The sequence below is a fragment of the Vulpes vulpes genome, chromosome 16 (assembly GCF_048418805.1).
Source record: "Vulpes vulpes isolate BD-2025 chromosome 16, VulVul3, whole genome shotgun sequence".
NCBI classification, from domain to species: domain Eukaryota; kingdom Metazoa; phylum Chordata; class Mammalia; order Carnivora; family Canidae; genus Vulpes; species Vulpes vulpes.
Genome location: NC_132795.1, coordinates 40,617,804 through 40,634,892, shown reverse-complemented (window position 1 = coordinate 40,634,892; position 17,089 = coordinate 40,617,804). Strand labels below are relative to the sequence as shown.

The 17,089-nt window shown below is 38.0% G+C and overlaps 1 protein-coding gene across 34 annotated transcripts in view; it reads left to right on the top strand.

The window, feature by feature from the left end:
- The window catches only part of GRIP1 (glutamate receptor interacting protein 1), a 656,016-nt gene that overhangs the window by 451,384 nt on the left and 187,543 nt on the right, over nt 1-17,089 (top strand). The window lies entirely within an intron of this gene.

Below are 17,089 nucleotides of genomic sequence, written 5' to 3'. Positions count from 1 at the left end.
GAAGTAGAATGTCCAGAAGGTGAGAGCGAAGCTTCCCCGGCTTTCCAGAGCAGCCTCCTCAGGAATTTGAATTCAAAGGAAAATCAATTCCTTGCTCAACTCTTGTCTCAAAATTGTATTGGCCTTTAGGGGGGCAGGGAATGGAGGATCCTGGATGGTGACAATGAATCAATGTGTCTTTGTAACTAACGCTGAACCCATTTTTGAGAGCTCCCCCAGCACACCATTGGCACAGACTTGTCAAAATACAGCCGATCCCTGGCTGGTTCCTCTGGAGGGGAACGGAATGCCTCATTTTTGCAAAGGCTACTGGGGCACCATTAGTTGCACGTGTCCTTGAGGATCTGTGGAGCACAGAGCTCAGGATTTGAGGAGTCGTGAACTGAGTTTGAATCTGTTCCTCTACTTTCTTACTTACGTGGGCAAATTTGTGCAGGTTAGCTTAAAGCCTTTGAGCTTTGCGCTCTCTCTCGCTCTCGCTCTCTCTCTCTCTCTCTCTCTCCTCTCTCCCCTACAGGGAGGATAATACTGGCTCATCAAATGGAAGAATGGCTGTAAAATGGCACAAAATCTGTAAAGTGCTTTCTAACTAAGAGTCGTTTCTATTAGAGGTTCTGTAAGAGGCAGCAATGTCCACCCCAAGCAATGAATGACTTTTACTCCTCCTTCAACAATCAAAACCATATAGTAGTACTTTTTAATCTCCTGCTTTTCTCTCTTCTGTACCTATAGATTTCTCCTCAGATGTTTGCTTTTTCACTGGAGAATAAAATTAGTCACCTGCTTTTTAAGGCTATTGCTTTTTGAGAAGGCTATTGCTTGGTAATTACCCTCAACTCTTTGTTGTTGTTGTTGTTGTTTTTAATCTTCTTCTGATTTTCTAGGACAAAGCAGGCAAAAATGAAAAAAGTCTGACGTTTTGGCCATTTTATTGTCACTATCGATTTCCCCTTCAGTGTTCATTTATTGCTCTTCTTCCCATGAGCCGATACATAGCAAATGCTAGAAGCTTCTTGCTCTGTTCTTTTTGAAGGGCGTCTTGCGTACGAACACCGTGAGCTGCTATTTTTGTCAAAGGTGCCACCAAGAAGAAAGCAAAAGATCCCTGATGTGTATTCTTGATTCAGGCAGACCAAGGAAACCACCCATTGTGGCTTCCTCTCCTTAAGTCTATTTTTCCCTACTTCACATTGGCCCATTCAATCCTGTGATCCACTACGTACTTCTCCATGTGTCATTTGAAAATTGTGAATTGTGACTGTGATGAGTCCTTTTAAGCATGCTTTATGTAATTTTTTGGTTGCTTTTTAAAAGAGAAGTATGACCCTTACATATAGTACATCCCGCCCTGTGGCTCCTGAACTGTTTCTCTATTCACAGTATTTCCTTTGAATTTAATGTGTGCATATTAGTCTATGTTATTTTGTCTTCTGTCTTGATATGGGTACCTTGGGTTCTTGCTGTGTTTTAATTATCCAGGCAAGACCTCAAATAACTGCAACAACAACAACTCAGAAGAAATGCCCTTTATTCTCAGATGTGAATATTTCAAAGATTATTGGTTCATAGGGGCCTGAACATCATTTTTTGAGAGTACTAGAGCTATAGGAGTTTTAACTTCCCAGAGTTAGAGACCTATAAAAAAATAAGGTTTTTAATTTATTTCGCCAAGATGACATGTGATAGCCACTGAACTGTCGTGTTTTTGTCTTTTATTCCAGATGATAGTGGTGCTTGCCTTTTTTCAGTTGGTCTCCATCCAAGAAGCTTTAGTGCCTGATTGTTTTACAAATATGACATTTAATCAATCCTAATTCTCAAGAAACTTAATTCACTAAGCATTAGTGGATCTTTAGAAGTGTTTCATTATGCACGTGCACTCCTGAAATGTCTTTAATGTTTATCTTCTGGTATTTAGAAGACTCTTCGTTGACAAAGAAAGCTGCCAGAGAAAAATTTAAGTGTATTCAGTGATATATTCGGAATGTATTTTTGGAAGACCAGAAATTGTAACATTTTAATAGTACTTTGTTGGTTTTTTTTTAATCGGTAAATAGGTAGTTTCTGGTATAACCAGATGGCTTGAAACACACACACAAAAAAAAACATATAAAAAGGCATATAGTGAAAAAATTCACTCTCTTCCATAACCCCCAGCCAACCCGGTCCCACCACAACATACACAAAATGAAAATCATGCTTATTCGTTTCTTAGAATTTCTCCAGATGTTCTTTATGCAAATATAAGCAAATATGAATTCATATTCATAACTTTCCTTTATAAAACAAAACATTGCTTTCTGTGCACACTGTTCTGTATGTTGCTTTTTTTACTGAAAAACTATATCTTGGGGACCTTTCCATATTGGCATAAGAAGTGGTTTATCATTATTTATAGCTGGACAATAGTTTTCTGTATGGGTACATTCTAATTTATTTAACTAGTCCCTCATTTGTGAACAAGTAAGTTGTTTCCAGTATTTTGCTATTATGAAGTTACTATAATGAATATCCTTTTACATATATTATTTTATACATACATAAGTATATCTGTTAAATAAATCACATTAGTAGAAATCTGGGTCAGAGGGTATATGCATTTATAATATTGATAAATAATGTCAAAATGACCTCTTCCAATGTTATACTGGATCATATTTCCACCTACCATGTGTGACAGTTTCTGTTTCCCCACAGCCTCACCAATATGTATGTTATCCACCTTGGAGGATTTTGCTAATCTGGGAAGTGAAAAAAAGGGTATTTCATATGGCTTTAATTTGCATTTCTTATGAGTAAGCTTGAACAACTTTTTTTACCTTTACTATTTCCTTTTCTGTGAATTTCTGTTAATATCGCAGTCCATTTTTTCTACTGGCCTTGGGTTATAGTGTGTTAAAATCAAATACATGTAAATATCCCAGATTTGGGCAAATCTTAGGAACTGATCTCTAACCAAAACCAGTCTCTCTGTGGCCTGTCAGACTTGAGAATATGCCCACTGTGAGCAGAAAAACGTTGGATATCCAAGTCATCCCTGGGACTTCCACTTTCTTTGGGAAATTATTCTAATTAATATTGAAAGAAATAAAAAGAGAATGTGATGAAGCATTCATATTGCTCAATTAATTCATGTGATGATTCAAGTATTCTGATATCATTAGCTTTGATTAAACATCATTCTTATAAAAACAGTTGAGAACTAAAGCTTATTAGATGGATAATTCATTAAAAAAAAAAAAAAAAAAGAGGAATAGGACCACCACTGCAGTGGTTTACAAGCATTTTTTCCTTTGGCTAAGTGAAGGAAAGAGCCAGATCTGAGGTGGGGGTTTCTTTGAATAATTAAAGCTGGTGTATCTCCTACTCCTGCTGTAGAGCTGGTTTCTGAAGTTGGAAGACACCTCAGACTATATCTCTACCTCCCAAACACACACACACACACACACACACACACACACACACACACACACCTTCCTACCCATTGCTTGTCAAATTCTTCCCTAACTCTTGAGGAGACAAGTTTGGTTTCACTTCTCCTGTGACTTGCTCTTCAGAAACTTTCAGGATACCCATCTGTAACTCTAATAAGGCCTTTTGGGATTTATTTTAATAAATAGGCATTTTGCTTTAATTTCAATCCATGTCTGGAATGTGCATGTCAGGATTTGGCCAGAGCAGATTGTCCTCATTTGGGATTAGGTCACAGTGACTGTAAATCCCAAACAGCCACTCATTTTCCCCGAGAATTGGGAGAGTGGGTAGAGAGAGATGCAGACAGTCACAGCAGTTACTTTTACTTATTCTGTTGGTTTTCAAGTTCTGAGACAAAAATGTTCTGTCCTCACTTTTTTGTACACTTGATTGTAGCTGTGTTGTGTGGCTAATGTCTCCTCCATCCCCCACCATCCTCTCCCCAAACCTCTTGTTTGTGGTTAGAATGAAGATAGAAAGCAAAAAAAAAAAAAAAAAAAAAAAAAAACGAAGATAGAAAGCAAAGAAAGTCAGATATACGAGCCTGTCATGGGTGCTAAAAGGGCTACTTGGCTTAGGCAGATCTCACTTTTATAAAGAACTTCAAACTTAGATGTTTTTTACTATTATTTGTTTATACATGTCCCAGAGATTCATGGACAGCATTGCAAGGAGTAGGTGTTCCTTTTACAATTTTACAATGTATGTCTCTGCAGTAGATCACAGAGCTCTAAATGCATGAAAGATAAACATATTTTACAAATCCTATAACTAACTATAAGGCACTCTCTGGAGGTTAACAGGTTATTTTGTTCAATATAAATATTTCAAGTATTCCATAATTTGGGTAACTCCATTTTAATATTTCATTACAGGAAAAAATATGCCAATTATCTCAAAAATTTTAAGTAGTATAGGCCTTTCTCAATTTTATTAAATCCCTGGGCACTCAAAAGGGCTGAATTATATACATCATTGTGTCTCTTAACTAAAGCCATCCAGACAGTGAGATACAGTATGAAGATTTCAGGAAGTAATATTTATAGACATTTATGGGGAGAAAAAAAGTGTGAGTTAAAACTTGCCTGGTCATATTCCTAGAGACATGTCATTCAGTGGTCCCCGAAAAAAATATTCTAAATTCTAATGTGAGCATACTTTTAATTGAAAGATTACCACTTATTATGAACACTAGCATATTCATTTAAAATAAATCAAATTTATGCTTCAAAATCATACATTTACTGGGGCACCTGGGTAGCTCAATTGGTTAAGCATCTGCCTTCAGCTCAGGTCATGATCTCAGGGTCCCGGGATCAAGCCCCACATTGGGCTCTCTGCTCAGTGGGGAATCTGCTTCTTCCTCTCACTCTCTCTCTCTCACTCTGTGGTCTCCTCCGTCTCTCTCTCTCTGCCTCAAATAAATAAATAAATAAAATCTTTTAAAATTTTGTTTAAAATTATACTTTTACTGGTGCATAGTGGGCATGTATTTTGATGCAGAATTTGTGGTTTCTTGTGTTGTCCATGAGTTGAGTTCTATACAATTGCTCATGTGTAATATATGATAAGGACCAGCCCACTGTATTTTATGTTGCAAATATAGGGACCTGGCCAGGCCTGACTCTGCCTCTCTCCCACTTTGTACACTGTTAGTGGCTCACTGACCCTCTCTGATCCTCAGGAAATTGTAAAGTAAGAAAGTTGCCCTATAATTTCTAAGTTCCTTCCCAAGAGCGTGATTTCATTATTTTAAATTATTATAAAGGATTTTAGTTGCTATATTTGGCTTTATCATATAGTCTGTCTATACATCATTATGTATATATGTTGGTCAGGAATACATTCAAAATATTCAACAAATACCTCCTATGTGCTAAGTAAGACACGTAGACTATACTCAAAGCTCTTGCTCACAGGCAGTTCATATTCTGGTGGAGGAAATAGACACCAGACAAGTAAATAAACAGACATTGCTGATAGTTCTAAGTATTGGAAAAGAAGTAAAAATTAGCTAAGGCATAGAGCATGGCTGGGAAGAGAGCGCTAAATTGGGAAAGGATGCCCAAGGATGAAGAGATGGCATTTTACCAAGATCAGAATCCTAAGAGGCTGGGAAAATAATGTTCCAGGTAGAAGAAATAGCAAAAGTAAGAGCTCTAAGGTGAGAATGACCTTACCATGTCAGGGAGCCAGAGGAAGGCCACTGTGACTGAGGTACAGTGGATGGAGAGGAGAAAGATACAGCACGAGGTAAGAGAGATGATTAGGGCCAGATTACACCTGACACCATGGTCGGGTGTCTGCATGTTAATCTAAGGATAATAGCCCCTGGAGAACTGAAAGTGAAGCAGTATTGTGATTTTTTTATTTTGTTTTGTTTAAGAGAGAAACTCTGGAAGTCATGTGGACAATAAGTGGGCATGTTTTGGGGTCTATTTCAGTAGCACAGGGAGATGATGGTGACTTAGATCAGGGTGGTGGGAGTATAGGTGGTGATAGGTGAATGGATTGGGTAAAAATCCCAAGAAGGAGCCAGCAGACTATGAGCATGAATTCAAGGTAAAATGTAAGGGCAGGAGAGAATCCAAGATAATTCAGAGGTTTGGGGTTGTAGTGACTGCTTGAATGGGGGGACCACGGACTACTGGTACGTGTGTGTGTGGGGGGGATTGATCATTCTATTTTTGACATGTTAAGATTGAGATCCCTTTTCAATATTCAAGCAAAGATGACAGATAGACAGTTGTATATCTTGAGTCCAGAGTTCAGGGGGAAGCCATAGCTGCAGATACAAATATGAGGGTATTAACATTTAAAGAGATGGAACTGATGGAGATGGTGGGGGCAGGGATAGCTAAGAGAAGGAGAAGCATATCCATATTTATAGGTTTAAAGAGAGAGGAGCGAAGGGGATGGAGGCCGAGAAAAGGTGTGGATTGGTGAGGTAAGTGGGAAGCTAGGACCATCTGGTATACCCAAACCCAGGCAGACAGAGAGATTGAACTCCTGTGATGCCGCCAAAATGTCAAGAATGAAGAGATCAAGGAACAGTTTTAAAATAACATTAATGATGAGACAACCTTCTGATGAGACAAGTCCGTGCTATCTGGACTGCATTTTAAGTGTGTACTATTTTTATAGTCTTAAACTCCAGGATACAGAAGCAATTTTTTTTTTTAATGCTTGCACAGAATAAACTTAAATCTGATGAAAAGTAATTGCCCCCAATAGTGATTCAGGAAAAGAGAACAAATCAGTGTGCCCTGGGCAGCCTTCCAGCAGATCTCTCTTCCTAGCTAGGAGGTGATTTATAATGCCCAAGAGTACTCGCCTTTTGTCATATTTCACTTTTTAAATAAAATTTTATTGAAAGAAATTAAAAAGTTCTTTTTTTCATAATGGTTGCCAGACTGTGTAATGATACCACCCTGTCCTCTGTCATCATTTGTCATATAAAGCAAGGATATTAGTGCATGCTCATTATTTAAAAGCTGTGGCTGCCTTGTTATTCAGTTGTTTCTCACTTATTTAATTAAAATTCTGAACTGAACTATAACGTAAAAAACCTTCCATGTGTAGACAGCATGTACCTCCCAGAGTTGGGCTGTATACAAAACAGTGCCATTGGAGCTACTTTCATGGAATAAGTGCAAACCAGATTTGTCCAATTAGTGATAATTATACATAAAGGATCAGATGAGCAAGTCATCTTTCTCATTCTAACTTAAACTTTTACGAGGAGCATTAGTTCTAGGGCCACCAGGGCACTATAAAAGAAGTAATTTAATAAGTGATATTCTAGTACCATAAAAGAATTGGCATTGGCCCACCTGACGTGTCTGTGTTGGAGGACTGAGTTGTGCCTCTGGGAGGATTTACCATATTATTTTTTAAAGATATGTTTTATATTTAATAGGTTTCATGTGTATTTTTAGGATTATTGAACTGTGTTTTTAAGGAGCCATTTTTTGCCCTCTCAGAACTCCTGTCTAAGTAATTCAGTTATGTGTGAACAGCAGTGTCTTTGTTCTCAGTCGTCAGGGTCCTGACAATCCCTCATAATAAAATAAAAACAAACGAAAAAGAAAAAAAGTCTAGGCCCTTAAAAATCCCCATTTGCATGATTTTTATTTCTACTAAATATGATCAGTTAACATTTATCAAACGGCCAAGAGGTCCACAAAACCTTACCAGGCCAGAGTGGCACAAAGCAGCTCAGATTACTATATACCAAGGACTTTACATGCATTCTCCCAATTCATACTCACAAGCTTGAAAAATAGGTATTGTTACCCCAGTTTGAGAGATGAGAAAATTAAGGCTTAGAGGATTTACGTAGTGTGCCCAAGGTAAATGGAGAAACCAAGTTTCAAACATTTCATGATGATAAAGCCTAGGAGCCTTCCACATTACCAAGTTAACTCTCCACAAAAGAATGCCCATTTCTATGTTTGAATTGTTTGCAGTCGTATTAGCTGAGAAACACGAGGCATCGGGTGACTATGATATATAGTATGCACATGCACTCTGTTGTTGTAAGCCTTAAGAAGAAAAATTCTATAATAATAATTTTTTAAAAACCTGATTAAAAAAATGAACAGAGGACTCTAAGAAATATTTTTTCCAAAGAAGACATACAGATGCCAACAGGCACATGAAAATATATTCAACATCAATAATCATTAGGAAAGTGCAAAATAAACCCACAATGAAGTATCACCTCATACCTGTCAGATGGGCTATTATCAAAAAGCCAAAAAACACATGTTGGTGAGGGTGTAGAGAAAAGGGACTCCTTGGACGCTGTTGGTAGAGATGTAAATTGGTGGAGCCGCTATAGAAAACAGCATGGAGATTCCTCAAAAAATTAAAAATGAATCTACCATATGATCCAGTAATCCCATTTCTGGATATTTATCCAAAGAAAATGAAGACACCAATCCAAAGAGATAAATGCACCCCTATGTTTACTGCAGCATTATTTACAATAGCCAAATATGGAAGCAATTGTCTATCCATAATAGAATGGATAAAGAAGATGCGTTATATTTATACAATGTAATATTACTCAGCCATAGAAAAGAATGGAATCTTACCATTTGTGACAATGTGGATGGGCCTAGAGGGGATTGTGCTAAAAGAAATAGGAAGAGAAAGATAAATACAATATAATTTCGCTTGTATGTGGAATCTAAAAAACAAAGTAAATGAACAAAGAAAACAAAACAGACTCATAGATTCAGGAAACAAATTGTTGGTTACCAGAGTGGAGGTTGAAGTAGGTCATGGAGATGTACCCATGGGGAAGGATGGTCTAACTAGACTTGGTGGAGATCATTTCATAATATATAAAAATACCAAATGACTTTATGGTACACCTACAACAAATAAGATATCGTAGGTCAATTATACTTCAATTAAAATAAAAAAGGAGAGGAGCACCCAGCTCGCTCAGTCAGTGGAACATGTGATTCCTGATCTCAGGGTTGTAGGTTCAAGCCCTACGTTGGGTGTAGAGATTACTTAAAAATAAAATCTAAAAAATAATAATAAAATTATTTTTTAAAAAAAGGAGAAAAGATATAGAAGAAAAATAAAGAACTGCCTTCTTTCACCTACTTCCAATTGCTTTATCTCTGCTGATGGCAGAAAAAAGCCAAATAGGGTAAATATTTGCCTTCTTTCTATTTATGAAACTTGTAATAACCCGATATGGGTTGCAATCTAAATGAGAAGAGATCATTTAGTGGGTGGACATCCAGGTCTTAAGTTTGTGGACGTTGTTCACTAACCAGCTTGCCCTCCTCTGCTGAGCCTGGGGGCCCGTGGGATGAGGTCCAACCCCTGTGCATCATGCTGCATCTCAGTTACGTGCAAATACGCAAGGCAAGAAGTTCTGGGATCAAAGGAAAAAAGATAAAGGAAATTGAAAAAATGATTTAATTATGCAACTTGCTCGAGGCTTTCTGGTATTTCTCCACCAAATTTAACATCTTTTTTTTTTTTTTTTTTTTTGTCAATTAAGTGTGTAGATATTTAAGAAAGGTGGTAAAGCTTTCTACTTGGTTTAACAAAGAATTTTGTGACCTAAAAGATTTTTAGCTAAAATCCCCATAATTGGAATTTGAAAAGTATCCCTTCAACTGGTTTCCTGGAGAGAAGATGCTGACAGGAGCAGTGCCAGCAGTGCTTTCATATTTCAGTTTTATGAACTCTGTTTACATAAATGTGACGTTTTTCAGATAATGCACAAACGCTTGTACTTATTTCAAGCAATACATCCCTAATTGTCAAAGAAGCAAATATCTGAGCTTTATTATACCCAGCGTAGCCATTATGTGTTGTTTACTCTTTCTATCACAATAAATAGCAAATGTTTTGTTAAGCTTGTAAGCAAAATAGAAGCCAATAAAAGCTGCAGTTATACAGTGGAGAAACATGAAAGCAGAGTATACTTAAAATCAGTACCCAGATTGCTCAGTACATCTACACATGCGTGCATAAGCTCCCTAAGCTGTGTCTTTATGCAGCGGGCACGTAGACTGTACATGTCAAATAGTCATCATGCCCACCTCTACAATGTCTGGTGTGCTGTGTTCGAATTACTCACTTTGGACCCCAGAGATAAATTAGTTTCTCATATAACCATTCTGTTCTTCTCTAAGCTGTGGACCTGCACTACATGCCTGTGGGCTGTCTCCACGCTCAGCTGCAATTTCTCTGAAAGCATCTCTTGGGGATCCCTGGGTGGCGCAGTGGTTTGGCGCCTGCCTTTGGCCCAGGGCGCGATCCTGGAAACCCAGGATCGAATCCCACATCGGGCTCCCTGCATGGAGCCTGCTTCTCCCTCTGCCTGTGTCTCTGCCTCTCTCTCTCTCTCTCTCTGTGTGACTATCATAAATAAATAAAAATTTTTAAAAAATGAAAGCATCTCTTGTTATAATGTGGCAGTCCTACACATAGAATTCCAAAGTCCATGAATTTATATAACCCACACCACAGTATGCGTGTATTTGTCGAAGAGTTGACATTTCTTGAATATTGTAGATGCTCCATCCCATCTTGACTCTTGCCATTAGCTCTAAGGTCTTGCTTATTTTACTGCAGGGCTCAAGATAAAGTCTATGGGATCAAGGTGATGGGCTCCAACTTCTGTCCATGGCGTTTGCCCTACAAGATAGGAAAGGACGCATGGCTTGGGGTTGAAAGGTCCTTTTAGATCTCCTGTTCATATGCATACTTTTTCTTACTAGTGCTCATCGATATATAAATGTATATATATGGATAACTACATCTATCAGATATGTATGTGTGTATATTGATGTATGTGTGTATGTAGATACAGGCACAGACATATAGACACAGATATATAAACATAGAGATCTTCCTGAGTGTCTCATGTGGCATTGATACACACTGATCTAGAAAATTTAAACAATGTCTACATTGAAAAAATACTTCGTGATTTGCTTGCCAACATTGGATTTCATTAAAAAAAAAAATCTCATTTTGAAATACACTGTGGCTCAGACTTAAATGCTCAGAAGAACCCTTCTAGAACTTTGATGATATGATTTTAAAATACCTTGAGTCAGAAAAAGTTTTAGTTATCATAAATGAACCTCCGCTAAGGTATTATTGCTAATAGAATCCAATATAGTTTTCCTTGATTACTTTCATGATTGAAGTGTCCCAAAGCAGACCCAAATTCAGTAATGAAACTGCAAACGGTGATGGAAGAAAAGATTTCTTTTATTCTAGATGTTTGTACTTGTCAGTAACTTGTTAATTGGAAAATTGGAAGAGTCCTACTGAGTATAATGCTACAAAATCAGTTCAAAAGTAAACATTCACATTTTTTATGGAGTTGAATTGCATTGTCGCTTATTTATCCTAATTATAAAAGCTGAGTCTTTGTTCAGGCAAGATTTATGTGAAAAGGTAGTGAATTTGATGAAGTAGACAAAACCAAGGAGAGTCAGATAAGCAAGTAATTCGTGAGGAAATTGTACATCTGAATAATTTGTCTCAGAAGCAAATGAAGATAATTTGATCATCTTTGGGCTATTAAATCCAGGTACCTGGGTTTTAATTTTTATTTTGCCACTGACAAATTGAATCCTAATAGACCTCTTAATATCAGTGAATTTCCCCAACGGAAAACTCTGCAAATGGTACCCCGTAGCTTTGAAAAAAAAAAAAAAAAAAAAGACATGTCAAGTACTTGCCTCTTATTGTTGTAGAAAATGGAAGGACAGGTTGGCCCACACTCATATTGGTTTACAATAGTCAGATAACACGCTTCCCTCTCCAATGAAGGTTGTGTGTCATATAGACTATTTATTGAGGCAGTGAAAGCCATATTAGGAAAAAAGAGGTCTTTGGTGGCAGGCAGCCTAGATTAGAGTCATGGCATCCTCTGCCACTTAATAGCTATTTAGCCTTAGACAAACTTTTAGCTTCCCCAAGATTCAGCTTCCTCCTCTTTAACAATGGGGCTAATAATATCTGTAACTGTAAGAATAAATCCCCAAAGGAGTTCATATTATGGACAAAAACAAGTTGAGGATTACAAGATAATATGGTAAGGGCTACCGTGAAAACATATTTATTGCTGAGAGATCCCTGCTGGCTCTTGTCTGTCTCTCAGCTTTTTTATACACCAGGTAAAGGGATGGAACCACCACTTTTTCAACTCAATTCAGTCCTGGTGCTTTACTTACACTGTTTAGTCGATCCTCACAAGAATCCTAGGCGGTAGGTACAGTACGATTTCCCTTTTACAGGTGAGGAGATTGGTGCTGAGAGTATAAGCAACTCGTCCAAAGTCACACAGGAAATGATAGAGCCACGTGAACCCTAAAAGATGCATTACGGTAAAATCCTGGTGTATTAAATGGGTTTAATGTTTTGCATACAAAAAGTATTTCTGGCCTAACACTCTTGTAAGGTTTTGTCTACATCATCACTGCCTCTCACTGTAAAACCGGAGAGCATCCAAAATAGGGCTTTAAATAACAAAAATCACAGGCTCCCTGGATTCTGACAAGCATGATAAATCCTGCTTTAATCATGCATTAAAAACACATGTCATCTGCTTGATAAGCAGTCATCTGCTATTGCTTGACCTAGCAATGAATTAATAAAGCAAAACACGTGCGACCCAAGGCATACGTATGAAGGATATTATTCCCAAGGCATCCAAATGTGATTCTCACCCTTCCCCTAACGGGCCGAAAGGTGTTGGCTTCAAATGCTATGTAATGACACTAGCTCACGCTTACAGATTGAGCTTTAAACCTGGGAAATTTTTTTAGAACTATAAGCTATCAAAAAGTGAGTTCAGAGATAGGTCCCGAAATGAGCGAAAGCCAGAAGAGATGACAGGCTCAGGAAGAATAGCTAATTGGTGTTAGTCACTGGGCTTCCTAGGCTCTCTGTAAAATTGTTAGGTCTAGCAACGAGTCTGCCCCTTGTTGTGCAGGAGCTCTGCTACACAGGCCCCTCCTGAGCCTGAGAACTGAGACTGAAGCACCCCTGCCCTGGAGCCTGGCTACTTGTAGATGGGGGGGTTGCTGGAGGGGGGCAGAGGAAGAGGAAAGACAGGCTTCAGTGAGCTCCTTTGCCAACCGCACAAGACATTCCACCTTTTTCTTCATTGTATTGCTAGTGGTCGCCCAGCCCAAGATTTATTTTCCTTTTCAAGCTGCATGAACACTAATGAAAGGTTTGAAATATTGTAAGCAGCAGGCGATGAACATGGTGTCTGGAATACTAAAGGAGGAAAGAGAGTGTCCCACTATTTATTCATCTGAAGATGATAAACCACTTGTAGGAACCAGTTCATAAATGTTCTATCAGCAGAGGATGGTTGGCATAGGGTAGGAGTTAGAGAAATTCAGCCAGGTTTCCTCTCCTGAAATGCTTGGGGCTGCTTGCCTAAAAGGCATTCTTTCAAGTGATTTGCTTATGTGCCAGGAAAAAAAAAAAAAAAAAAAACTTGAATCTTATATCATAAACTAAGCTAAGAATTCGTGGCAAGGAAGTGAGGTCTGAAAACTGGGAGAAGTTTTCTAAACTGAAAAATTCCAGGAAATCTTCAAATGCAGCCCCAAGTCCTATCCTCTGTCAGTGATATGTTCACCCAGAAGACACCCAGGAGTGACTAGTGTATGAAAATGTGCCTTTCTTTTCACGCACACAGTAATCATAAAAATAGATGTGAATCAAATTTTTGTAAATAGTATATCATTGTGGTGAAAAGCCAACCCTATAAAGACAAGTTAAAGCTTTATTTCTGCACTTTGCTCCCTGGGAGCCTATTATTTCATCTCTACAAGCCTCTTTATCCTCCTGTTTCAAGTAGTATAATTCTACCTGCACCATTATATAGTTGTGAATATTGATCATGTATATGAGGTCCTGAGTACAGTGCTTGGTGTGTAGACTACACCACAGTGTTCTCAGGGGTTTTATTCATGAGAGACACACAGAGAGAGGCAGAATCACAGGCAGAGGGAGAAGCAGGCTCTATGCAGGGAGCCTGATGCGGGACTCAATCCCAGGACCCCGGGATCACACCCTGAGCCAAAGGCAGACGCTCAACCACTGAGCCACCCAGGTGCCCTCTCAAATTCAATATAATAGTAGTTGCATTTAAATTCACCGTGGAATCTACTGTTTAGGATAAACAATGGCAAATGCTTCCATAAGACCAGAACTCCTTTAGTAACACATTTATCTTTTGTGTGTGTGCATGTGCAGTTCTAAATACTATTGAGCTGTGAGGATAAGATTATACACATAAAGAACTAAAACTCATGCTGTCATACAGTTACTGCTTAGTAATTGTTTATAGTATTATTATTTACATTTAAAAAATGTCTTATGGTTGACTCAAGTAGTTTGAACTACTTACTAGGGAAAGCACAAAGTCAGAAGTCAAGGAAAGGTCTGTAAGAAAGTATTTAGATTATTTGTAGAGGAAATCAGTGGTATTGACATATAATGACAGAAGCATCTAAAAAATCTTATATGATTACAGTCAAACCCTAATTTTTCTTCATATAACTTATATCCTTCATATATTGCCAGGGTATTCAACTGGAGGATCTCTTTTCCTTCTGTCTACTTTGCTCTCTGAAAAATTCTGGCTTAATCAGATTTCCCCCATTAACACAAATTCTCATCTCTTGTTTCACTGTTTTGATTATTAATAGAAGTAGATTCTTGGAAAAAACTTTGGTTTTTCTTGGCATATTGGAAACATCCTTTGGAGTATTGTTTCTTTTCTTTCTTTTTTTTTTTTTTTTTTTTTGAGACTTTATTTATTCATGAGAGACACAGAGAGAGAGGCAGAGCCACAGGCAGAGGGAGAAACAGGCTCCATGCAGGGAGCCTGATGTGGGACTCGATTCCAGGACCCCAGGATCACGCCCTGAGCTGAAGGCAGATGCTCAACCACTGAGTTACTCAAGTGCCCCTGGAGTATTGTTTCTAAGACCACTACACACGAGCCATGAAGGAAGGAATTGGGAGTCACGCAGTGGGTTTGGCACATATGTCCTTGTGCTTCAGTCAGATCAGTGGCCCTAGCTCTAAAATACAGTCTGTGCTCCTAGCTCTAAAATATTACTCAAGCTTATAAATTTAGACTGTTTTTCCTGTACTATTGTTCCAGGGTGCTAGATACAGAGACAGATTTTTTTTTCAGCTTATTTATTAGAAAGTGAGTCTGAATGGTGGTGGCAATACCTTTTCTTTCTCAGTTTCATTTAGGAATTCATCAGTAGTAGTGACTATCTTATCATTTATTTATGTAAAGTAATTTGCCAGAAATTGGCATTTGTTTTAGCTTACACTATACTTGGTTAACAGAAAAAAAAAAAAAAAAAGAAGAAAGAAAAAGAAGAAGAAAAAATACTGAGCCACTGAACCAGATTGGAAAGTTGCCTTAGTTATAAAATTACCACCAATTGCCAGCAAAAGGTGAGGGCTTTAAAGGCCATTTTCTCAATAATCAAAGCTACACCAAACAAATCATTCTTTTATCTAATGATCTCCAGTGTTTATTCACTCACTGGCACAAGATGTAAATCTCTTAAAATGAAGTCATCATGACTCCATTTTGCTTCCTCTTATTTTTCCATGAATTTTGACCTCATTCTTGCAACTGATGTTTCATACTGAAATGTTCTAAATGTAGAAAGCTTTGTGGTGATATCATGTAAAACAAGATTTCTTGGAGAGCCTCGATTTTACAAAAAGCTCCCTCTTTTTCTCTACAGCTTATACTAGAAATGCAAAAAGAGCCCCAAACAAAAGGGCGAGAAAAGCAGAGATCTGAATAATCAAGAGATAGGATCATTTAAATGATCCAGTTTTGAAGCTGTGACCATTGTTACTGGAATGTTCTTAAAAACCTCAATCTTTTCGATGAAGACATGTTGACTATTTTGTTGCATGTGCTATCTCTAGAAAAATCTATGTACGCTTCAAAATTTTTTCCCCAGAATTTATGCCAGTTGAAATTGTGAGCAATATGTGTCAAAGTAACTTAATTATTTTTAATTCAACATGCAGCGTTAAATGTGTTTCAGATGTACAATGTGATGATGCAACAATCCTATACGTTGCTCTTGCTCGGTGCTCACCAAGATAAGTGCACTCTTCCTCTCCTTCACCTATTTCACTCATTCCCCACCTATCCTACCCCCTCCCCCCCCCCTCCCCCCGCCCCACCAAAGACCAGTTTGTTCTCTGTATTTTTCAAAGTAACTTCTTGTTTCATTTTATTTATTGGTCAAAAAAATGGAGGGAACCTTAGTTTCTCCAAATGTTTTATTTATTTCTATGGGTTCTCCCACTCAGCTCTAGTTGCTAAGAGATAAAATCTTTGATTCTTATGACCCTCCAAGAATCCTGAGATCTCTTCCAGACTGTTTATACTCATATACTTTTTCCTGAATAATGGTGCACTTTTTAAATAAGAATTAGTAAATGGGGACACCTGGGTGGCTCAGTTGTTGAGTGTCTGCCTCTGGCTCAGGTCATGATCCCGGAGTCCTGGGATCCAGTCCCACACCAGGCTCCCCATGGGGGCCTGCTTCTCCCTCTGCTGTGTCTCTGTCTTTCTCTGTGTCTCTCATGAATAAATAAAATCTTAAAAAAAAAAAGAATTAGTAAATGTGGCTTTAGATAGCCAGTACTCGTTACCCTGAAGTAATTCATATTTTTCACATTATTATTCTAATGCTAAGACCTTATCTAACCTGCACATATTTCATCGTGTTAAGATACTGACAATGTCAGCTGGCATAACCTGATGGTTAAGTCAAGGAATTAAAGCATATTGTCCTCTCAACATATAGAAAGTGTAGACACTGTACTAAATTTAACTTTTTAAAGTTTTCAATTGAGATGGGATATGGTAATGAAAATAAGCCTAATGCCATAGTGTCCATCCCTTTAGAAATGCCAGTTCTTTGGCGGTGAGGACAGTCTGTAATTGCTGTGACTTTTCTTTTTTAAGATTTTATTTATTTATTCATGGAGACACAGAGAAAGAGAGAGGCAGAGACACAGGCAGAGGGAGAAGCAGGCACCATGCAGG